Source organism: Manis pentadactyla, chromosome X, assembly GCF_030020395.1.
Source record: "Manis pentadactyla isolate mManPen7 chromosome X, mManPen7.hap1, whole genome shotgun sequence".
NCBI lineage: Eukaryota > Metazoa > Chordata > Mammalia > Pholidota > Manidae > Manis > Manis pentadactyla.
In genome coordinates this window covers 87,986,567-88,013,671 of record NC_080038.1, presented here as the reverse complement: position 1 = coordinate 88,013,671, position 27,105 = coordinate 87,986,567, and positions in this window count along the sequence as shown.

Sequence of the window (27,105 nt, the reverse complement as noted above, 5' to 3'; positions counted from 1 at the left end):
TAAAACTATCAATATCTATACAGACTCCAAATATGCTTATAATATCCTGCATTTAAATGCCCAGACTGGCATGAGAGAGGATTCCTAACAGCAAAAACACCCCTATATAAAATGGACCCATAATTCAAGATCTCCTAGAGGCAGCACTTTTACCCCACAGAGCTGCTATCATTCATTGCAAGGGCCATCAAAGACAGGATAAAAATCTCAGAAACATTGTTTATGGAAATAACAAGGCTGACAGAGTAGCTGATAAGCAGCTGTCAACCCTCTTTCCATTCCCTGCTTCCTGTTCCCTTTTATACCCTCTTACTCATCCCAAGAATTAACTCGACTCAAATAGCACGGGGCACTCCAAGAAGGACAATGGTGGTTCCTCTATGGAAAACTGGTCCTTCCTGAAGGCTTACAAAATAAATTCCTTTTATCTTTCCATGACCAGTTCCATGATGGATTATTCCCTCCACTGCAATTCCTATAGACCCACATACATCTTACTCTTGGTCTTAGGACCTCCCTACAAATATTATCACCCAATGCTCCATATGTCAAACCACCAACTCTCAAAACAACCTCAGACCTCCTTCCTTCCCTACCCATCAATTCTGGGGATACCTCCCCAGCACTGATTGGCAAATAGACTTTACCCATATGCCTCCAGTAAAGAAACAAAGATACCCCCTTGTTTTGGTTGACACCTTCTCTGGATAGTTAGAGGTCTTTCCTACATCAAACAAAAAATCTTCCACAGTAGCACATATCCTACTCACTTTGGACACCCAATCTCTATCCAGACAGTTAATGGACCTGAATTCACCTCACACATAACCCAACAGGTAGTCTCTTCCTTAAATATAACCTGGAAGTTCCATATCCCTTATCAACCCCAATCTTCAGGTAAGGTAGAAAAGGCTAATCACCTTCTCAAACAGAGCCTAATCAAGTTTTCCCTCCAGGCTCATTTGGATTGGACTAAGCTCCTACCTTTAGTCCTTTTTAAACTCAGGTCTCTCCCCGGCACAGCTTTGAGATTCTATATGGAAGGACCCTTATTGCCTTCACTTTTCCCACCTCCAACTCCAACCTACCCCTCCCTCTCTTGAATTCTTTACATAATACCCTTAGACATCTCATCTGGAACTATGCTGACTCACCCTCCCCAAACCCTTTGACAACGTACACACCCTCACTCCTCCATCCCTACAACCTGGAGACTGGGTATATATGAAGCCCCTCAGCCCCTCCTAGGGGCTAAAACCTAAATGTGCAGGGCCCTTCCAAGTAATCCTTACTACCCCAACAACAGCCAAATTAAAAGGTCATTTCCCCTGGGTCCATTATTCCTCTCTAAAAAGGGCTCCCCTTTTTCAGTGCACATCAACCAGACCCATATCCCTGAAGATCACCAAGCTATCTCCTGTGGCTGAAGAGACCGAAGACATGGCTAAACAATCCCATGAGTCTCTTTCTTCATAATTTTGCCTGTTTCTTGACCATCCTAATAGGAGAGCTCTCCCTTTATTCTCCCTCCACATTCTTAGATACAATAATCCAGGACCTATGGTTACAGGGAACCTTATCAGATTTCTCTCAGAGGCAAATCACCACCTTTACCTCCTGTGTTCTGCTGCTCCAATCCTTTCTTTCTCAATATTACTTATCCTTTTAATCCCTAACACCACAACACAGACCTTTCCTAAATATCTCAGTCAGACACTCTGTCACACTGCTCATCCAAACCTTTAATTGGACCATTCAGCCACCCTGCTCTGTCTTCACCTTTCCAAGATTGCATACTCAGCAACCCTGTTCTCCTTGGAACATGGGTCAACACTTCTGCAGGACTACATTCCACTGAGACTGCTAGTCCCAGTTGTACAGCCCTAGCTAAAGGATCTGACATAAGACTTCAAGAGGCACTAAAAGGTATCAGATGGGCCTTAAAGGCTCCGACTTCCCCACTTGATATCCTTCTGATGGCCATAATTGGTCCTTCCCAGAATAAACTCCATCTAACTCATCCTGCTCCTTTGTGCACGTCTCGAGCCCAACAAGATCACTATACCTTAGTCAGCTCCTTAGACCCCTCCTTCTGCAAAAACACCATTCAGCTTCTTCCACCCTCGAATCACAGTAATACTTATCATCTGGGAACTCTCTTATGGGTATCTGGGAACACTTCCTTCCACGGCAGTCTAACATCACCACATCTAGATATTGCCAAGACAGAGGAAAAAAAACTCCTGAAAGACACTCCCCTAGCCAGTGGAGAAGCCCAAGAGTGCAAATCTCGATATGCCTGATGGCAGAATCTTACTAAATCAAGAGTTCACTGCTCTTAGCCAAGAGAGTCCTGAAGTACTGCAACCAACCTCACCCCTTTCCCCCTTGATGGCTGCAGCTTTTAGCTCCTCCCTCTATATATGAAACAAATTTGAAGCCATCTGACATTTACTTCCCAACCTGCCCCCAGACCTCCAGACCTCCTTGTGTTTCAATTTGATCTTATGGGATGTCATTTCCTGGAAACAGGCATCTTTTTGGTGTGTGGAGACAAGGCATACATTTGCTTGCCAACCCACTGGACTGGAGTCTGTACTCTAGGCCTCCTCTCTCCCACCCTTTTCTTAGCAATATCTATTCTACCCATCCCCATCTCCCCCATAACCCATGTCAGGGCACACTGTCCGTACAGCCAGTCCTCTTAATGGCAACCTTGGAATAATTACAGACACTGGGAAAGGGATTGGAACTCTAGGAGTCTCTCAGAGTTCACCAGGCTGTCCAAAGAACTCACTGAAGAACTCAAAGAGGTTTCTGACCAACTGATACACTTACAAGATCAAGTGGACTCTGGCTTCAGTCATCCTCTGAAACAGCAGAGGCCTTGATCTCCTGACAGCCTCACAGGGAGGCATATGCGCTCTACTCCAAGAACAATGCTGTTTCTACACCAACAAATTTGGCCTCATCAGGGATGGGGCAAAATGCCTTCATGAACAAGCTTCCAAACTTCTTGAAAGCTCTTCTAATAACCCACTTCCTCTTTCTCTTCATTGACTCCTACCTTTCCTGGCCCCATTAGTCTTTATCACCCTCTTTCTTCTTTCCTTTCCCTGAATAATTAACCTATTCCAAATATTTTCACAGTATAGAAGGGTGGCATCTCCTGGGAAACTACTTGAGAACACCTCCAAATGGATTTTCTGCTTCAAAATATCAGAAAACTCCCTTCATCACCCTCTCTCAGCAGGAAGTAACCAAGAAAAGAATGGTAATTCATTTCATATACTGTGAGAAGCAGCCAACCCACAGTTCCCGCTGCCTCATGGGCACTCTGTTTCTCAAAAGTCCTACTTACTATACCAAGGGACACCCCTACAGCCTCTGGTGTCACCTCCACTTGCCTCCAGTCCTGGGGTGGGGCCCAGTCCTCTAGGAGGCAAGCCACCTCAGACCACATACCCACTGGGGGATGATCCACTGTTTCCCCATTCACAGGGGCAGCCTGCTGAAGCACCCCTCCCATAAGGGCAGCCTGTCTTTTTCCTTGGTCAACAGTGAATCCTGCCAACTATGCCAATTGTCTTCCCAGTGGATTTCAGCCCCAGGCAACTTTGCTATGGATTCATTGTGACCAAAGAAATTGACAGCAAACATTCTTTGGAGTGAAAGAGTTTATTGCCCGGCTTATTCTCCCAGTGGTAGGTCGAGCACTAGCATCTCTGCCTCCATGCAGAGCACTGGGCCGAGCTCTCTACATAGTGCAATAATAGCTTATTGTCTAAAGGTGTGGAAGTGGTAGCCTAGCAACAGGCCAGTTACATCATCAGGTGGTTTAAGTTCAGTGAGGATCCTGGCCATAGGAACCCCAACTTCTCCACACCAACTTCAATAATAGGGTAACTTTCAATCTATTATAACCAGAGGTTCAGAGTTAGGAAGAGTTTCAGGGTGTGGTTGAAGTTGTCATCAGGGACCCAGTTTCTAACTGTCTTTTGGCTTTGTATGTTATGGATAGCATTTGTAGAGGAGTTGTATTTTGTCAACTTAACTAAGCTGGAGTTCTATTTTCCAGAATTTCCTTCCCTGCATAGTTCTGAGATAGTAAGTGTCACAAGTCATTTTGTGTGAGATTTGGAAGGCAGAAATAAAGTAGAAACCAAATTACTTTTATACTCAGAAGATTGGTGCCAGGGCTCTAGGTGCTGCAATTCACGTAGGTTGTTGCTTACCTACAGACTAATCATTTTGTTGCTGGGCAGCTGCACCTAGGAGGTCCTCCCTGTGTACCAGGTGAAACCTCAACCTGGATGGGGGAGGGTTCTTGACTCTGAATGAGAAAGAATTCTCAAGTATGTTGGAAGTGTGTAGGTAAAGAAGGAATTCATTAGAGCAAGAGTAAAAATGAATGGCAGTGGCCTTGCAGGCAGCTGAAAGCAGGACAATACAGAGGTGTAGAGGGAAAGTTTGCTAAACTTTTTCTTGGTATAGGGCAGATTCCCTTGCTATCTCTTAAAGGTAAGGTCAATTGATGTCCTATGTCCACTTGGAACTGCACTGTTTGGGGCCTGTCCCCTATCACCCAAGGATTTGGGGAGCTGCAGAGCATGTGATGGATTGAGGTTATGTTCTGAGAACTTCCCAAAGAAAGATTTTCAGGCAGGCTCCTGCAGCTGCAGTTCCATCTGGGTCACTCAGGCTACAGTAACTTGCAGGCCCAAGTCTGGCCTCTCAGCAACCCCTTTCTACTTATCAGGAGTAAAGCAGAGACTAAGTGAAGACTTAGAAATGGAATGAAATAGCAAAGAAACAAAGACACCACTGGAAAGGCACAGAAAGGCAAAACACAATTAAGTTAAGCTATGAGAAAGCTTTATTTAAAGTTATGCACTTAAAGAAGAGAAAAAATGTAGGCATCCTCAGAGAGAAGAGGCATGCTGAAAGGCTGGGGGTTCCATCTTTTCATTATTTTTCAAAGGGCCAGAGGTATAGACTTGCAAAGTGGTCTCAAAATGCCTACCCCTTGAGAGAGACATGAAGTCTCTTCTATTATCACTCCTCCAGGTAATTCTGAAAAATTAACCTAACACAAGAAATTGGTCAGTTCCTCTCCACGATATCAGCTTCCCTCTGGGAACATACCAATCAAGACTGCCCACCCTTCCCCCAAGGTGCATTGAGTTATTGTCTGTTTGCTAAAGAGTGTGTTAGGAATCTGACTTCCTAACTTCTTGGTTTTTAAAATGGAATCTTAGCTTTAAGATGGAATCCTTCCTGCTCTTACTATGCTGTTTATATCTCTGCTTTATTGGAAAATTAATTATGATGCTTGTCTCCCATCTCTGCCCTACATCGATTTTGGCAGGGAGCAGAAGTGGGCCTTCAACTGTTCCTCCACCCCCTGGATTCTAAAGGTTTTGATTACTGGGCCAGATAAATGTTAAGCTTCTTGACAAAAGACACTGGCTTCTTCTTCAGGATACCCATGTTATTGAAATTGGAAGCAGTGAGAGAACAACATGAAAACAAGTCCATCTTCCAGCTTGCCCCTGTCTCTCCCATTTCACATTATTCCCTTCTCAGCTGCCTTTTCTGCAGATTTCAAACTCCAGCACCAGATGTAAAATCTACAGACTTAGACTGCTTAATAAAGTTCCACAATTGCATGTGGATAAGGTCATTTATTTATTTACTTACATTTATATATACAAATATATATATATATATATATGTTTATGCCAAAGATTCAAGGGTTCTCCTGTGCAAAACCACTTACTGGTGGTGGTTCAGTTTCTCTCATCAAACCCTGACCAATACAGCATTGTTTTAATCTTAAGGTCATTGTAATTCTAAGTACAAATGACAGAAGAATGGATGTTGCACAAGATTTCTGAAACTGGAAAATGTGATAATCTAAGACAGTGATAAATGTAAGAATGAACAAAATACAATAAATCTTTACTTGTTATTGCAAGGGCCTAACAGATACTGGCATGAACTGAAAATGTTTGAAGTAAAAATAGTAGAAGGGCTCTGTGGCAAAAGAGCAAGTACAATGGAAAAGCAATTTAGTGAAGGGGCTAACTCATAGGCTCTTGAATGAAACTTTTTGGGTCCAAACTCTGGCTCCAACTGTTGCTGGTTATGTTACCTTGGACACATCATTTAACCTCTCTGCACCTTAGAGTTCTCATTTTTAATACAGTAATCATGATAGCAGTTCTTCCTTAGATTGTTGCAAAGATTGTATGCAGAGAAAATATTCAATAAATGTTAGCTATAATAATTATAATGATGGTAGTAAACATAATAAGATTTATCCCTTATTATATTAGCTTGATTAACCCTAAATTGTAAGTATGTGAGGTACAGGGGCTTCCCAGTATTATTAAAATTTACTTTTAAGAAAAAACCACAGTTCACTAGCAAGTGAAAAATTAGAATATAAATTAACTACTGTATTTTCAAAATATTTCATTATTTTAGGTTGGGCCAATACCCTATCTTCTTCCTGAACAATGATCTGGTATAAATCATATATACCTCAGTGGGTAATTTTGAAGGATTTCCAGAATCTTTCACCTGGCTTTAGTGCATTTCATATTAACAGGCATTCCTAAAGGGTGGAGAGAAGTAGTTCATCTCCATGTCAATGGGTAATTACCTGGGCAAACAGGCTTGTCTGAACCTGAGAGGTTGGGGGGAGGTCTTGCTTGCTTCTGCCAAAGCAGAAAAGAGACAGCTCCCAGACCAACAGTTTATAAGCAATAAATGGGTTTTAAACTTTATTTCTCCCTTTGACTGATTTCGGTTTTAGAGATATTTTGCCCCGACATTTTCCTCTCCCTGGAGTTACTTCTGGCAGTAGTCGGCAGGACTGCTGAACCCAAAATCTGTCTACATGGGTGTGACTTTAGCGAGGGCTGCCCTTAGAGATGGTGGTGAGATGCCCAGAACAACCCCTGTGGATGGTGGGGAGGCCCCAGTTGATGCAGCATCAGATGGTGCAGCTTCACCTGTTATTGTCCCCCCATCTGTGGAGCTTCCAACTTGGGAGCCCCTAGTGGGGAATTGGTCTAGTGTAAAGTACCTCCTAGAAGGGTGGGGCCTTCCCCAGAACTGGGGAAGGGTGGAGACAACAGAAGCTGCATAATTAACCCTCTGAGATAGAAGGCTGCTTAGAAGCCCTGAGTGGCGGTGTAGCAGATGGCATTGTAGGGTCTTTTTTCATCAAGATAGTGGAAAAGATTAGCGAGGAGAGAGAATGACTTAGGCAAGAGAGAGACACACTTCAGCATCACTTGGAGGAGCTGGGTGATAACCTATGAGATACCGTTAAGGAAAACAGACAGTTATTGAAAATACAGGTCATGCTCCTGGAAGATTCCTTAGCAGCCATGAGGAGGCAGCAGGAGGCCATGGGGGAGGGGGAGGAAAGACTGGTGTCTTCAGCTCCAGAGATGGAGGAGGAGCCGGGGGAGGTGGGGGGCAGAAGAGGAGGAGGTGGGGCCATGGGCTGATGTGCTGCTGAGGCCATCACCAGAGGTACTAGCCTCTCCAGTTGTAAAGGCCCACCTGGCTATAATTAAGAAAGCAAAAATGCAGCAACCATGGGTTCCTTGGTGGGAGGGGAACTGCCCCCTCCCCAGGTTGTGCAGCACTCCATGCTCCGTCCCTATACCCAGGATGAGCTGGTTGACATGATCATCCGGTATAGGCAGAGGCCATTGGAATCTCTACCTACATGGCTTTTACGTCTCTGGGATATGGGGGTGGAAAACGTTGTGTCAGGTACTGAGATGAGTAGAGTGGCTTCCCTGATGACTCACCTTTCCCTTCAGCAGCGATTGCAAAATGTCCATCATGCCTCAGGGAATCAGACACTCCTGGAATGGCTGACAGCTGCCATCAGGGTAGTATGGCCTAATCAGGGTGATTTACCATATTTTCCCAGTAGTTGGAAAATGTACGCAGAGCTCCAACAGGTACCACGGGATTTGGGTATGAAAAATATCATCTATAATATGGACCCCCAGGGCCCTGATGAGGTGTTCATCTGTAACTCCCATAGGGAGTGGTGTGAAAGTCTGCTATACTAGACCAGGACGAGATCCCATTCCTGCCACTGTTTTATCACAAGACCACTCTCTTGCATGTATCCTACCTGATAGACAAGATTTGCCTATGTTGGTATCATTAAAACATGTATCTTATTGCCCTTAAGGTTATTTTCTTCCTCAGTCCTTGTGGCCTTGGTGTGCCCCCTGGCTGCAGCTGCCATGTGATGATTGCTCTGAACTCTACCTCTTCAGCTACTGCCTGCTGGAATGGATGAGCTTTGGACTTAATCTGCATAGGACTTCAAACCTAGTTGAATCCTCTGGTTTGAGGATTATCATGATTTTATTGCTGTTGCTATTGTATGTCATTAGTCTGGTCACAATGCTCCAGTTTTCTCACCCATGGACCATTGTGGAAGAGGGGGAATGAGTGGATTGTAAAGCAAGATTTCTGGAGGGGTAGCCTGTGGGTAAAATTGAAGGATTTCCAGCATCTCTCACCTGGCTTTAGTGTATTTCCATATTAACAGGAGCTCCTAAGGGGTGGAAAAAGGTATTTCACCTCCATATCAGTGGGTAATTACCTGGGCAACCAAGGGCTTATCTGAACCTGAGAGGTTGGGAGGAGCTCTTGCTTGCTTCTACCAAAGTGGGAAAGATATGGCTTCCAGACCACAGTTTGTAAACAATAAACGGGTTTTAAACTTTATTTCTCCCTTTGACTGCTTTTGGTTTTAGAGGTATTTTGCCACAGGATTTCTTCTCCCCAGAGTTACAGCCTCAGAAAACAGGCAAAATTGGAATTACATTATATGCACAGAGAGATGCATCTTTTTTCATCATTAAAAGGAATTCATTAACTTCATTGTAATGAGATTTAACAATTTCTACCAAAAATGATGCACTCCCTTACTGTGCACCAGAGATGAACTATTCCCCCATCTTACCTTGGTGTGTCCCTGCTATCCTCAAGGAGCTTATGGTCATATTGTGGTCTAAAACAAGTACATGAAAACGTACAAGGCATTGCGGGTTAAATGCGAATTGACAAATAATAATTGCATATAATCAAGGACTCAAAAAGAGCCCATGTGAACTTAAGTTGCTAGGGAAAGATGTTTAATGGAGGTGGAATTTCAGAGTCTTAAAGGATTAGTTGGATGTGGATAAGTAGAGAGGTTAGATAAAAGAAAATTTTGGAACTTGAAGATAAGCTTCAAATAACTGGAAAATACATTGTTTAATGTTGAACTCAGCATAGATAAAATTTCATTTTTATAACCCACATTTTCCTGGAATATAAAGCATTTCAAAAGAGACACTAACTTTTTAAATTTTAGAGAGACAAGAAATAAACTATGTGGAATGAAGAAGAAAAAAGCAACAAACTTGATGGTAGCAGACTTTGGCTCAAGACCAGGCTCTGGCACTAGCTACCAATATCATTAAAGGAAGTCATTTAGCATTTCCAAGCCACTGTTTGCTCAGCTGTGAAGAAAAGGGATAACAATAGCTTCTTCATGAGGTTGCTGAGAAGATCATAGGAGCAAATGTATGTAAACAGCAAGTACTGCAATTAGGCAAACTACAAAGTTAAATTAATATTGTCTACCTATTTCCCTCCCACAAGCTGTTGCTGCTGAGTCGAGCTTTTACACTTAATCTTTCCTGTGCAAGTGGCTCATACAAATTAATCTAAGATGTAATTCTAAGAAATTGGAAGCACACATACAAGAAAGGTGCTTTATCCAAATATAAAACAAGTAAAAATAAACTTGAATGTTTGCTTTTAAAGAGATGTTGGGTGTGTTTTAAGCCTTTTTCACATGCTCTCAAAATTGCCCTTGGGATCAATACAAGATATTTGGCTTGGTTTAGGAATATGGGGTATTTTCATGAGCATAGGCTTCCCTGTGAAGACCAATTGGACCTTAAGAATTCTGAATTGCAATCTTGGTCTTATTTACACTATACTGCAACCAGTTGAGGAGAAATAGGAATTGGAAGAAAGTAGATAGGACAACCATGTTGGATACACATGGGATGGAAAAAGGTAGCTCTTTATAGACTAAATCTCACTATGGGAACTTTGATGTTTCCTAGACATCATCTCTGTAAACTGTAATAAGAGGGAATAAGTAGCAGACATTTTCCTAGGCTTTTGAAAATCGTGGTCTTGAGACAGGGACTGTGGGTTTAGGCAGAGTAGGGTGAAGGCCTCTGGAAAAAAGCAAAGCAAGATAATTACAGTCAGAACAATGCAACAATGTGCAAAGAAGTCCCTACCAAAACTCTGTGTGAGCATTACGCAAAGTCAGTCACACTAATTCTCCAGAGTGAAGATACCAAACTAGTAATATAGGCATTCTTCAGTGATATCAGTTAAAGCTCAAAAGGCCAGGAGCAACTTGGCCTGGAATGTTTAAATGTTCCCCAGATATGAAAAGCATTTCAGCATAATCCATGACTTCATTGTGTCAATTAAATCATGACACTGTAAAATTGACCTTAGCCTGCTAAAAGGCCCAGCTTATTTTTAACTTTACCTACATGCTGTTTTTCCTTCACTGATTGTAATCAAGTAATCTGCAACCTGGGCAAAAGATTAATTTGGTAAGCAAGCCAACTATAAACAACCCAAGAAGTTAAGAAGTAAGATTCTTAATACACTCTTTAGCAAACAGGCAACAACCCACCCCCACCTTGGGGGTAGGGCAAGCAGTCTTGATTGATATGCTTCCAAAGGGAAGCTGTTATCCTGAGAAAGAGTCAGAGCAGCAAGTTCTTCTGTTACTCATCAAAAATGAACATTCTGGGACCACTCAACAAGTCTGTACCTGTAGCCCTTTACCCCCATTCCTAAAAATCCTCAACTGTGCATAAAACCCCTAGACAATGCACCACCCTGGGCTCTCTTGTCCCCTCCTGGCATGAGCCAGGAGCTCTGTCCTCTCACTTCATCTCTAAATAAAAGCCTCTCCCTTGCTTTCCTATTTTGAGTGTTTGCAAAGTTCATTCTTTGACTCCCAGTATCAGTCTGCTCCTTATGTATACTTAAATTTCACTCAAGAAAACTTCTTTACCACTATTGTAAGTAAGAAGACATCTGGCAAATAGACTAAGTTCTTTTTGAAGTTTTATTTGCTTAATAAATGCCATTAATACATGTAACTAGAAGATACTGTATATAAACAATCAAATGTGGCTAGAGGGATGTAGAAGGGATTATGGGGTTTTAGGATAAGGTATTGATGGATTGTTTATTTCCTTTCCTGAATTAGTCCTCAATTGATCTTTTAATATCTTATTTGAACTATGGGCTATTTAGTAGTCTGTGGTTTAATATTCAAATACTTGGGAAATTTCCAGATTATTTTTTGTTATGTAATTACTTTGGGTAATTTCTATTGCCTTGTGTTCGTGTTACCTCCATTACATATAATATGTTGTTAGGTTCATCTGGTTAATTTTTTCAGTCAGATATTGAACATTTCAGCCCTAGAAGTTCCATTTGGTATTTTTATAGTTTTAATTTCTCTATTGAGATTCCCTATTTATACTTTCATATTTAAGTTTTCCTTTGAACCCTTGAACAAATTCATAATAGCTATTTTAAAGTTGTCATCTGCTTATTCTACCATCTCTGTCATCTCTGAATTGCTTTCTTTTGATTAATTTTTTCTTGGTATAGGTCACATATTTTTTGCCTCTTTGCTTATCAAAGTATTTTTGTATGTTGAACATTATGGCTGTTACATAGTTGAGTGTCTGGATTTTATTATCTCCATTAGTAGATGTTAAGTTTGTTTTGGCAGCAAGAACAAACACATAGATCAATGGAAGAGAGAGTCCAGAAATAAACCCACACATATATGGTCAATTAATATATGACAAAGGAGGCAAGAATATACCATGGTGAAAAGACAGTCTCTTCAATAAATGGTGTTGGAAAACCTGCACAACTACTGGCAAGACAATGAACATGGGCCTTTACACAATACACAAAAGTGAACTTGAAATGGAATAAAGACCTAACTATAAGACATGAAACCTTAAAGCTCTTAGATGAAAACATAGGCATAAGCTTGAGTAATTTTTTTCTGGATATGTCTCCCAGGCAAGAGAAACAAAAGCAAAAATGAACAAGTGGTACTACAACAAACTAAAAAGCTTCTGTGCAGCAAAGGAAACCATTAACAAAACAAAAAGACAACCTATGGTATGGGAGAATATATTCAGAAATGATTCATCTAATAAGAGGTTAACATAAAAATATATAAAGAATTGATTCAACTCAATACCAAAAAAACACAAAACAAAACAAAAAACAAATAATGCAATTAAAAAATGAGCAGAAGATCTGAATGGACATTTTTCCAAACACGACATACAGATGGCCAACAGGCACATGAAAAGATGCTCCACATCACTAATCATCAGGGAAATGCAATCCAAAACCACAATGAGATATCACCTCACACCAGTTAGAATGACAACTTTTCAAAGGAAGGTGTGGTGGAAAGGAAACCCTCCTGCACTGTTGGTAGAAATACAAGTTGGTGCAACCTCTATGGAAAGCAGTATTGGAGGTTCCTCAGAAAACTTAAAACAGAATATCATACAACCAATAATTATACTTCTGGGAATATGCCCCCAAAAACAAAATCTCTGATTCAGAAAGACATATGCACTCCTATGTTTATTGCCGCATTTTCACAATAGCCAATGTATGGAACAACCGAAGTGTCCATCAGTAGAAGATTGAATAAATGAGAGGTTGTACATATACACAATGGAATATTATTTAGCCTTGAAAAAGAAAAAATTCCTGCCATTTGAGACAACATGGATGAACTTAGAGGGTATTATGCTAAGTGAAATAAGCCAGGTGGAGAAAGACAAATAACATGATTTCACTTACAGATAGAATGTAAAAACAAAATAAAACAAAAATGAACAAAACAGCAATAGACTCATAGACAAGGAGAAGTGACTGGTGGTTACCATAGGGGAAGTGTTGGGGTGGGTGGGTGAAACAGGTGCAGGGAATTAAAATAAATAAATAAATAAATGAATAAATATGTGTACAACATGATGACTTGAAAGAAATTTTTTGGAAGAAAGCTAACTTATTTGCAGATCACCTCTACCCTCTTGATGCTTACTTTTTAAGTTTTGTTATTGTGAGCCTAGGGTAGCCTGTACTCCAAAACTAGATTAGACCTGTTCCTAAAGTGTGGCCTATTGAGTTCACTATTTAATTCCCAGGGTTTCAAAAATATCTCTCCATTCTTAATGGTCAGCAATCACATATTTTCCAGCCCTTTGGGAGCTCTGGTAATTGCTCACCTCACAGCTGCCCTGGTAGTTGCATTTCTCAAATAGTTGTTCTTTCCAGTTTGTGTTCTTGCTCAGCCTGGTCAGGACTCTCAATGTTCACCTGCAAATACATAACTTAGTATTTGACTAAAGTGAAAAGCAAAAGAAAAAAAAAGTCAAAGACTGATGAGGTCTTCTATTCTAGATCTTTCTGTGTATAGTTCTCTCTCTGATGCCCTGCCCTAGAAATTCTAGTCATTTCAGTAGCCCAGAGCTGCACTCTTTGTCTCTTCAGATGTGTCAGATAATAATGCTCTTCTGGGTCTTCCTATTCCTGTGCTGCTGCCTAGAACGAGCTGAAAAGCCAAAAGGTGAAAAGATCATGGAGTTCACCTTTTTTATTCCCCTTCTTTCAGGGATCACCATCCTTTGCCATCTGTTGTCCAACATCTAATAAACAGTTATTTCATATATTCCTTTCCATTTTATAGGTGTTTATGGGGAGAAGAACATTTCAGAATTAGGAACTCTATCACAGCCAGAAGTAGAAGTTTGAATCATTCCTCAAAATACATGTAAGCTCATTAATACTGTGGCAATTTAAATCAGTGAGGAAAATATGGATCATACAATGAGTGATGCTGAGACAACTGGGTTGCCATTGCCATCTGGAAAAAAGTTAAGTCGCATCGCTACCTCAATTCTTACACCAAAATGAACTCCAGATGGATCAAAATTGAAATGTAAATAAATGAAACTTTTTTAATTTGAAAAAATGAAAGAATTAAAAGTACTTTATATTGGAAATTGCTTTTCTTTTCAAAAGTGTTGTACTACAGAAAACTTAGATATTCACAAAAGTAGAGAGAATAGTATAGTGAACCACTTGGCACCTATATCCCAGCTTCAACAGTTCTCAGCCAACCCATGGCCAATCTTTTTTCAGCTATACCCACCAACTTCCTATCCTTATCATTCCTCCTACCACATGCAGAAGGGATTATTTGGAAGCAAATTCAGACAGCGTATAAAATCATCCATAAATATTTCAGTGTGTATATGTAAAAGATAATGCCTCATTAGAAATATAACCTTTGAAATTTTATTACACCTAAAAAATTAAATACCTCCTTATAAAAATTCATTCATTGTCTAATTGTTTTCTTTTTTACTGTTTGTTCAAATTAGGTCCAAATAATGTCATTGGGTCAACTATCTCTAGGTTCTCCCTCCCGGTTTTTTCTCTTGGAATTTATCTGTTGAAGCAATTAGAGAATTTGCCCTAAAGCATTTCCCCTCATTCTAGATTTTACTGATTGCATTCCCATGATGTTATTTAACTGGTGCTTCTATCCTTTGTATTTCCTGTAAACAGATGGTTAGTTCTAGAGCCTTAATCAGATGCAGGTTTGAATTTTGGGCAAGAAGAGGTTATAGATAGTGTACACTTTATCAGGATGCCAAAAAAAATGCCTTGTTGTCTTTTGGGATCGTTAGACTGATCTATGGGTTGAGATATTGTTGGTCTGATCCATCCAATATGAAGTCCTCATCAGCTTTTCACCCATGTTTTTTAATAGCCATAACATATTATTTCATTAGAGGTTTGAAATGGTGATAGTCTAATTCTATTATTTATTCATTTATTATCTAGAAACTGTCTATGAAGAAAATTTTCCCTCAGCAACCATATAGTTGATGGTACTCCTTGTATTGTAGACATGGAATAAATGTTTGACCTTTCCACCTTTGTCAGGTCTCAGGATAACAGATTGGTTCCCTAGCTTCCTCCAAATGTGATCAAAGAGATTGTTAAAATATCATGAACTCATACATTTTAATATATTTGATGTGCTGCAATTCTAAATGCTTTTCTTTTTGGTGCTCAAATTTTACCATATTTATCCACGTAGGGCCTCTTCAAACTGGATAAGGTTCCTGGATAGAGTCATTTTGACATTACCCCTGTATTGTTTAATAGTTTTCTTGCTTTCCTATTGTAAGATGTTTTAAACTCATCCTACACATTTCCTACAGCAGACAAATGGTATTTAGAAAACACAGCTATGAGACTATTGATGCTGAGTTATTTAATGTTTCTGGGTTTTTCAATGGATAGAGATTAGAAATGTGCATCAATTAAGAGAAAATATATTATAACATGTATAGGCATTTGATAACTAATTCAAATCTAGAATCACAGCTTTTTTATTTAGCTTCTATTCTATTGTTGCATCTTTTCCCCTTAAGCTGAAAACCCTAACAACATTAAATAATAATTTATTTGCTTTAACCTTCAAGTGCTAATAGTTTCAGAATGACAGTGTCAACATTGTTATTAGTAATATGACTGCTTTAAAAATTGATTTATTCCTAGCTATTTTTGTTATTTTTTTCATTAATATATATCCCGGAGTTATATAGTCAAAGTACTATATTGTAATATTACTTGGAAAATTTCCTCTCAGTGTATTTAAGCCACTAACTCTGTATCCAGTTCAGATAATTTTTCTTTTAATTAAAGAAATGCTAAGCTTTATTTAGAGCTGTGGGTTTTTTTATTTTGATTAAGTTTTTCTTTATAATTATGCCAAATATATTCCATGGTCCCCAGATCAAATATGCAACACCAGGTATACTCAGAGAATTCTGCATCCATCCTGGTCTCCCCTACCCTATCGCTTGCCCCCTCCCTCCTTCTATAATTATATGTGTGTGTCTATATATATATATATATATAGTTATAGTTATATATTTAATTTAATCTAATTCATAATTATACATATATTCAATTTTTTGGTTAGCCTTATATTTCAAAAATTTTTATCACTTTTTAATACAGAGTAATCTTATATGTATATGAATCCATCCCCCCTTTATTTGATATATAATAACATGTCATACACAGTTTTTTCTACTCTGCTTTTTTCACTTACTAATGTTTCCTAGGAATAACTGCATAGCAGTATATAGAGACAAACCTCATCATTTTTTTAATTGAATTATAATTGACACATAACATTATATTAGTTTCAGGTGTACAACATGATTCAGTATTTGTATACATTGTGAAATAATCATCACAATGTCTAGTTAATATTCTCCATCATAATTAGTAATAAGTTTTTTCTTATGATGAAAACTTTTAAATCGACTCTTTTAGCAACTTTCAAATATAGAATCAGTATTATTAACTAGAGTCACCATGCTATACATTATATCCTCTTTTTTTTTTTCTCTCATACAGAACGTTAGGAAGTTTAATTGAAAATAGTTATATTGACATCATGAAGAATAATCCAAGACATAGGCAATTATACTCCTGGAAGATTAGTTATCTAGAGGACAACATAAATTGTTTTTTCTTAAGAAGTGGATTGATCTCATATTGAATTCAATACCATCATATGAGGGTCAATATTTAATATTGAACTTCTCAATATTTACATAAAAATTGTTCCATTTTCAAAATATTTCATTCTTTTTTTTTTTTTTGAGAGGGCATCTCTCATATTTATTGATCAAATGGTTGTTAACAACAATAAAATTTTGTATAGGGGACTCAATGCACAATCATTAATCCACCCCAAGCCTAATTCTCGTCAGTCTCCAATCTTCTGAAGCATAACGAAAAAGTTCTTACATGGTCAACAAATTCTTACATAGTGAATAAGTTCTTACATGGTGAACAGTACAAGGGCAGTCATCACAGAAACTTTCAGTTTTGATCACGCATTATGAACTATTAACAATCAGGTCAAATATGAATACTCGTTTGATTTTTATACTTGATTTATATGTGAATCCCACATTTCTCCCTTATTATTATTATTATTATTAATACATTATATCCTCTTTACATACTTATTTTACAACTGGAAGTTTGCACCTTTTGACTCCCTCCACACATTGTTCCCACTCCAACACCCCCTGGTTCTGGTAACTACCAATTTGTTCTATCTATAAGCTTGTTTTTGTTTCTTTAAAATTCCACATGTAAGTGAGATCATATGGTATTTGTTTTTCTTCGCCTGACTTAAGTAACTTAGCATAATGCCCTTAGGGTCCATCCATGTTGTCACAAATGGCAAGATTTCATTCTACTTTTTCTGACTAAATAATATCCCTTTGCATATATATACCACACTTTATGTATTCATCCATTGATTGACAATTGGGTTGTTTCTATGTCTTGGCTACAACAAATAATACTGCAATGAACATGGAGGTGCATACATCTTTTTGAGTTAGTGTCTTTGTTTCCCCCAGATAAATTACCAGATGCAGAATTGTTAGATCATATGGTAATTCGATTCTTAAGTTTTTAGGAACCTCCATCTGTTTTCCACAGTGGCTGCACCAATTTATATTCCTACCAACATTGCACAAGGGCTCCTTTTCTTCTTGACAACACTTTTTATTGCTTACCTTTTTGCTAATAGTCATTCTGACCATTGTGAGGTAATATCTTATTGTGGTTTTGATTTGCATTTCCCTGATAATTAGTGATGTTGAGCATCTTCTTATGTGCCTGTTGGTCATCTGTATGTCTCCTTTGGAAAAGTGTCTATTCAGATCTTCTGCTCATTTTTAATTGGATTGTTTTTTTGCTATTGAGTTGTATGAGTTCTTTACATATTTTGGATATTAACACCTTATCAGATACATAATTTGCAAATATTTTCTCCCATTCAGTAGGTTACCTTTTTGTTTTGTTGATGGTATCCTTTGCTGTGCTGAAGCTTTTTGTTTGACATAGTCCCACTTGTTTATTTTTGCTTTTGCTGCCTTTACTTTTGGTGTCACATCCAAAAAATCCTCACCATGACCAATAGCAAGAAGCTTACTGTCTGTTTTCTTCTAAGAGTTCTTATGGTTTCAGGTCTTACAATCAAGTTTTTAATCTACTTTGAGTAAGGTTTTGTGTACACTGTAAGATAGTGGTCCAGGTACATTGCTTTGCATGTGGCTGTCCAGTTTTCCTAACATTTCTCGAAGAGACTGTCCTTTCCCCATTGTATATTTTTGTCTCCTTTGTCATAAATTAATTGACCATACATACATGGGTTTATTTTTGGGCTCTCTGTTCTGTTCTATTTATCTGTGTTCCTTTTTATGCCAATAGCATGCTGTTTTGATTACTATAACTTTAATATAATTTAAAAGCACATGATGCCTTCAGCTTTGTTTGCTTTTCTCAAGATTGCATTGACTATTCAGGGACTTTTGGGATTCCATACAAATTTTAGGATTGCACAGCAGTATATAGAGATAATTCTTATTCGTTTTTGCAGTGCCATAATAATCCATTATGAGAATGAATGGATTTATTTGACCAAACAGCTACAGATGAATATTTGAGTTCTTTGCAGTCTTTTGCTATTGATGAGTAGTCATGGCATACATCATTTTGCTTTTTTGCCACAACATCTTTAGAATGCTAGAATTGAGATGGCTATGGCTAGGTCAAAGAGTAAATGTGTAGGTAATTGTTCTAGATGCATGATGAAAAAAGCTACATATCATGAAAAGAAAGATTGATAAATGGATAAATAAAAATTCAAACAAAATATTTGTATAGCAAAACCACCATAAACAGAATAAAAAAGCAAAATATAGCCCAGAAAAATATGTAGAACTCAAACCACACCCAGTTGACCATATAGGTCATCGATGCAATCTGTATAGAGAAACCATACTTCTTTAAGTCCATCAGAATAAGGAAGGAAGAAGGAGTTTATCTGTCAGCTTTTTCCCAATTTATATCTCACATTAGTAAAAATTTACCTCTATCAGTTTTTCTAAACTCCCTGGTGACATCATCCAACTCCTTCAGAAGCCTTTTGGGGAAACAGATCCCATGCCTTGTGGTGTTGCATTTCATCTAAATCCAGAAAGGGCAAGTAAAACTAGAAACTCCAGGCCAGTGGCTGGTTGTCCTCAGGCAATGTATCTGCAAAGGCCCTGAGAGGAACTGCTTTTATCTGGTGGCAGCTGAAGCAGAAAAAGCAGCTAAGAATCCAGTAAACATATGAGGCCAAGAGAAATTGAGAATATAACTAAGATGTATCGAATAGAGCCTACCCTTGTGCCACTCAGGTCTGCTCAGAAAAATCTGTTGAGGGGAATGTACCCTGCCATTGTATCTGGCTCCTATGTTACATTTTCAGACCCCCATAGTATATATGTGTATGTGTGCGAACAAGATGCTCTCACTTGTTTTCTGAGACGGAAAGTGTAAGTCTGATAAGTCACAGAGTCCGCTTCAAGATGGTGAACAGACATGATCTAATTAAAAACAAAACAAAAAACAAAAGCAAAGCTTCAAGCAACAACAGGATTAATGAGACAGGCTATAGTCCACATTGCTATAACAAGTTTTAAGACAGTACATGATATTCATTATCTCCATCCGCCACCACCCTTTCAGAGTTTCCTTACCCTCAGCCAGCCCCTCTACTTATTAAATATTGAAGTTAATCTCCTACTGCCTTATCCCTTCAGAAATGTGTACATAGTTCTACCAAAAGATATGTACAAGAATGTTGATAGCAGTACTATCTAGTTAGAGTAAAAAATTGGAATGTTCAACAGCTAAAATATATGTACATATATTTCACATTCAAACAATGGAATATTATGTAGAAATAAAAACTAATGAATTTTTACTAGTACATGCAACATGTTTGTATCTTCCTAATACAATGCAGAGAGGGGAGAAGCCATACACTTGACACATGCTGTAAAATTCATTTTATGCAAAGCTTCAACACAGGAAAATCAAGCATATGCTTTCATAAATAAGGGTAGTGATTATATATGGTAAGTAAAGTGCCTTGGCCTTTTGAATTGCCTATGAACTTTAGAATTTTCAATTTCCACAAGAAATCCACTGAATTTTATTGTAGTTCCACTGAATTTTGTTAATTGACCTGTGTGAATTGTTGGAAATTTTCAGTTGCTTATAGTTCTGAATATTATGGTTTGTTACAAAAGCACACTTAAGTAGTTGCATTTTTGTTTTTCTTCAATGAAAAATCTGTTGGGGGGAATGTACTTGTCTGTTTGAGGTTGAGGGAGACACAGGAATCATGGCTACAGAGATTGTTATGATCTCACTTGATTTCCTGATATGAATGTGTTTGTGTATGTGTGTGCAGAGAGAGAGGGAGAGTGAGAGCAAGAAATATTTTTCATTTAGAACATGATTCAATTGGTAGATAAATTCTCACCAAGTATAAAACCAATTGTGAGGTTCATTCTTCTCACCCAGTACCAAATACATGTGGAGTATATATGGAAATATACATATATATGGATTCTACATGTATACATATTCTATCAATATAGAAATGAGGATTGGTATTATAGTGGATTATATTAAAATGGATATAATATATCCATTATATATGGAAATATATGTAATTTCACAAAAAGTTTCAGTCCTATTTTTTCTTCATTATTTTACTTGTTCTCCATTTAGTTTAAATTACTCTATGTTTAATGATCTTTTGATTTAAAAACCTATTTTTATCTGATAATTCATATTCTATTTTGCCTTTTTAAAAATTCATCTTCAACTTTACTCATCCTTTCATTTAAAAATGTATTTGGTTTGGTTTTATTATGGCATTATGTTTGAGTTTCACGTCTTGTGATAAACTATAGGAAGCATTTTTTTGTTTGTTTTTAGTTAGTCAATCTCTCCACTGAGATAATGTGTAGTACAGTGCCTTCTTGAATTATAAAATTTAAAGTAATATATACTTTTTGTTGTAAAATACACTATGAAGTTCACCAAGAAGCAAACCAGTAACCAGTTCACCTATTAAACTGTCAGTTTAAAATGAGTTTTTGAAAGAGATCTCAAGGAATATGGCAAAATAAAGGTTATAGTACAACCTTCATAGAAACACTAATTTAAAATACCATGAAACTGTTTGCTTTCTCATTATCAGTTCACCATTATTCCTTGTAATATCTACTTTGGTGAAACTATTTACCAGCCACTCTAGCCTACGTGGTAATTTCCTGCTACATTGTCTATGTAATCAATGTGAACTGATTTGACTAGAAATGCACTTTAATCTTAAAGCAATCAGTGAAATGTCTCTGCTTTGGAAGAATATATGTCTAAATGTTAACAAAAGCTATCACTGGGAGGTGGGATTATGGGTGAGTTTATTTATTTATTTTTTACATCCTGATGTATTTCCCAGATTTTCCATCAGGTACGTGCATCACATTAGAAATTTTTAGAAAATTTACCCACCATTTCTAATGTTAAACGTTCTATGTTTTTAAGAAAAAGGCCTCTAATGTAACTTAAAGCTTACTTTCTCACTCAACAGCAGATAATTCAGAAAATGCTATCTGAACAATTAACTAGGTACCTGTTTTGTGTATCCCACCACTATCTGACCTGGAATAGATTTCTGCTATAGCTGAAGCATTTGATGGGGACCTTACATCTACACTGGAAGAAAAAATTATCATTTGGTGTAAAGTTCCAGTGTGCCAGTCAACATGTTACCTAGATGTGCAGGCAAGTTTATCTGCAATTTCATTTCTAAGAGGAGCAATATTTTTTTGCCAGCTAATGTCACTTAATGTCCCAGTGAAGGGGGTATAAAGTATCTATTGATCAAGCAATCTATTTTTGTTTATTTGTTTAGCACCTGCTTTTTAAAATCAGCTTTTTAAAGATGCAATAGCATACAGTAAACTGTACCTATTTAAAGTACACATTTGGTGTTTTGACATATAAATATACCTCTAGAGCTATCACCACAATCAACATGGTGAGCATATCCATCACCTACAAAACTTTCCTCATGCCCCTGTAGAAACCCCCCTTTCCTCTTCTCATCTACCCCCTACTCCAAGTAGTCATAGGTATGCTTTCTATCACTATATATTAGTTTGCATCTTCCAGTTTTACACAAATAGAATCACATAGTATGTATTATTTCTTGTTTAGCTTATTTCAGTCAGCATAATTACTTTGAGATTCATACTTGTGTGTTATTGATCATGGTCAGAAATAATATTTTCGATGACTTGAATCCCTTTAAATTTATTGAGACTTGATTTATATCCCTTAGTGTAATCTATCTAGGTAAATGTCCCATGCATGTATTCTGTTGTTGTTGGGTGGGAGGTTTGTTAAATGCCAGCTATATCAAACCTTGTTATATTTCCTTATAGATATTGACCTTTGTCATTATCTTATGACTGCTTTTATCCTTGGTGATATTCTTTGCATTAAAATAGACCCTTTCTGATGTTTATATAGCTATCCCTGTTTTCTTTTTTATTAATGTTAGCATATTATATATGTTTCATCAATTTACTTTCAATCTATTTATGTTTTAATATTTAAAGTTAACTTCTCATAGGCAACATATAGTTGGATATTGCCTTTTTATACAATCTGATCATCCCTGCCCTTCAAAATTGTTTATACCATTTTCATTTAATCTAATCATTGATGTGATTAGGTTTAAGTTGGTCATATTATTTGTTTTCTATTTGCCCTATTTTTTGTTGCCCTTTTCTATTCTTATTCTTTCTTTTGAATTAATTATGTATGTTTTCATTTTATCTCATTTGTTAGCTAAGAAGCTGTAATTCTTCATTCACTTTATTATTTTAGTGGTTGCTTTATAATTTATAGCGTACACTTAAATTTATCATAATCTACCTTCAAATGATATTATACCACTTCCTGTATAGTATAAAAACATTACTATAGTATACTTTCATTCTTCTTCTTCCACACTTCATGGTATGTTTGTCATTCATTCATTATCATGTCATTCATATATACTGTATACTCCTGCTTTACATTGATATTATTTTTGTATTATCAGATAATTATCTTTTTAAGAGTTATAAACAATAAAAGAAAACATATGAGCTCACTAATGTTCTTTTCAGTTTAAAAAAAAATTTTTTTTATGGTCTCTGTTGCATATTAGAACATTTCTACTACTTGTATGTCTCCAAGTTCACTAATCTTTTTTCTGCAATACCTACTCTTCCATCAACCCCATCCAGTGCATTTTTTACCTCAGATTTAGTAGTCTGCATTTCTTCCATATCACCACTAAACTTTTTGAACATATGGAATGCAGTTATAAAAACTGTCTTAATGTTGTTTTCTGATAAACTAATATTTAGTGATAGAAATGTAAACAGTGGGGAGTGAGAATTGACTGTGATGGGGCATATGGGAAATTTTGTATGCCAGTATTCATAGCAGTATTATTCACAATAGCCACATTTGGGTAGAAACAACCTAAATGTCTGTCTTGAATGAATGGATAACCAAAATTTGTTTATATACATAAATGGAATACTCTACCTTAAAAAGGAAGGAAATTCTGATACATACTACTACTTGAATAAACACTGAAAACATTATGCTAAATGAAAGAAATCATCCACAAAAGGACAAATCTATGATTCCACTTATATGAGGTACCTAGAAGAGTCAAATTCATAAAGACAGAAAGTAGAATTGTGATTACCAGGGGCTGGAGGAAGAGGGAAATGAGGATTTACTCTTTAAATAAGCATGTTGCTTCAGTTTGAGAAAATGAGAAAGATCTCAAAATGGATAGTGGTAATGCATGCACAACAATGTGAATATGCTTAATATCTCTGAACTATCACACTTAAAACGGTTAAAAGGTAAATTAAGTATTATGTATATTTTACCACAAATTAAACAAATTATCAATCGTTTGCTATACCCTCTATCACATTGTATTGGTAACTAGAGCCACAGAGACCACAGTCTCTTGAGTAAAATGGAAATACATGCCTCAATTATACTTTCATGTATCTTTTTCATGATGTTTTCTGGACAAGAAACTGATATTTAGAAAGGGACAAAAACAGTTTAAATCAGTTTCATCATTTCTTATCCTTTTTTTCTATTTACATATTCTGCCCCAATTGCCATCAGATTCACAGTTGTGAGGTGCTAAATTGCTTTTTCATAGGAGAGATTATTACTCTGCATTATCTGTAGATGTTTCTCTAGGGAAATAGTACTGGAAGAGTAACAAAATAAGTTTCAAATCAAGAAACAAAAAATGTAGATACCTTTACTGTACATATGAAGGTATATAGTATTAAAACAATGCTTTCTGCAGTGTATTTGGCACTAATCAAACTGATGTAAATACATTGTGAAACTAACATTAAATATTCAAGATAGAACACTTATAAGCTGTCACATTAACTCTCTCAAATATTTTAATCAAACATTTTAACAACTTGACAACTAAAAATAAATAATATATTAATTAGGACTAAAAAGTGTTGCCAAATCTAGAAAGGATGGATATAGGGAAAGGTAATTATTTGCATAATACCTGATTAAATTGATAGATTTAGGCAGTCCTACAGAATGTGAACAAATCAACACCTGAAGTATGAATTAGCCAATTTGGCCATCTACACTGATCAAATTAATCACTATAGTCAGTGTAGACAAAGTCAATAACTCCTGCTCCAAGAGGAAAGAACTTCATCTCCAGATGCCACCAAATGTTTATAAATCCACTTGAATCTAGCAGATGAAAAGCAAAAGGACAGAAGACAATATATTACCAATCTGTTATATTATCCAAGGAAACATAGAAGCTTTTCAGGACTCACTTAAGAGGGTTTTTGAAACAAGATTCTTCCCTCTGATTTGTAACCTTAAGCATGTTCACAGTACTGTAGTAACTATGTTTTTCCCATAGTCTTATATTTCATGAGTTAAATGATGCACTCTTTTCACTTAGCAATTATAAATAAATGATGAATTTGATGACTGTGAATACACAGCAGCATATTTTTTATTTTGCAATTCTTAGTGCTGCACATTCATAATTTCTACTTGTGATTTCATAAATATGTAGAGCTCCACAGGGACTGAGCTAACAGATGACACTGGGACCTGGTATATTCATAGACATAAACATGTGACATAACTTCTCCATTGAACACTCAACATGATTTTTTTTATGAGTTGCTGGTTAGAAATTACTTTGTGATTTATACTTGAAGATGTAAATTATCCTCCAAGCAATACTATATAAATATTATGAGATATGAATATGTTACAAGAAGTTTTTCCTTGATGAAGTATTTTCCTCAACTTGGTAGTTTTTGAACTTCTTAAAAATCACTTTGTGTTCAAATTTCATTCCTAGACTAAGAAATTCTTATCTTTAGGAGAAAACTTTGTCATGCCACAGGCCTATTTTTTTCTTAATATGTAAGAGTAAAAAATGCAAGGAGTGCTGAGATTATATAGCAGAAAAAAATCTGCTCATCAGTCTCTTAATTTCGTGTGTGTTTTTTCAGATACTCTATGCCCATACAATCATATTAGTATATAGTTCCTCTTTTATTTTACACAAAAAATTGCAGCATACTGTACAAATTTTCCTACACCAAGCTTTTAAATTGAACACAAATTTCTTGTAAGTTTTTCCATATCAGTAAATATAGGTCTTACTCATTCCTTCCAACAGCAAATTAGAACCCTATTGTATGTGTTTATTATAATGTATTTAACAAGTCCAATACCCCCATTTGCCAATGGTTAGGTGACTTTGGTAGGTCATATTAGCATAAGAGGATATGAAACAAAGATAAGAAACACTAGATTTAATGTCAAAACTTCTGTGTTCAAATATTTGTTAGGCCATTTAATAATTATGTGACTTTGGGAAGGACACTTACTATGTAGTATGGGGATCAGAAAGTGTCTGACATTAATGCTTGCCCTCAGGGGTCTTTTATAAGAGAAAAGAAAAATATAGATACATGAAATGGAAAATAACATAATACTCGATTGTTAAGCAATAAAATATATTAAAGTTATCCCTACCATGTAGATAAAATAGTGGAGATGCTATGTGTGGTTAAGAAAGATTATTACTCTTGGCAGAATTTATTTTCCTTAGGAAAATTTTGAGATAGTACTGAAAATGGCCCTCAAGCATGAAGAGATTTAAATAGACACAGAAGGGAAAGACACTTTGTTTGGGTGGGATAATGGATTATTTACTCTGTCATATGATGATATTTGAGGAATTTACATTATTAAATGAAAAATCTCTCTTTTTTAAAAAAAATTGTCACTATAAATTTTATTTGCAAGAAGAATATGTTTCCAGAGAGTGTTTGACTCAGAAACAAGTAGACTAAAACCAAAACTCTCTTTCTCTCTCTATTAACCACAGCAAATTTTCTTACTTGGGACAGCAATCAAGCAACAATTCTAAAGTTCAATTTGAAAATGTTTTCAAATCTTCTTTATTGTTATACAATTCACACTATTCTAAGCACAAATGTCATCATAATGAAAATTCCTGAATTACAAAAATATTCCATCTAAGTAAACAGAATACATGTAAATTGGTTTAAATGAAACATCTGTGATGGATTAGTTCTACTGTAGTTATCTATTTATAGTCAACCTTTGATGATGCTAGAAAGTACATTTTCAGTACTACAAGCTTTTGTTGAAAATTACAACCTCCTCCTTTCTCTCTTACAAACTATAGTTGTCTAAATAACCTAAGCATGTGCAGATTTGCATACCCTTTATAGTTATTTTGGCAATGGTCCTTGTTTCCTAGGATGAACTGTGTTGACATTATCCACTTTGGAAGAAGTAAATATGAAGTGTAGCTTTTTCCAGTAGTATGAACCA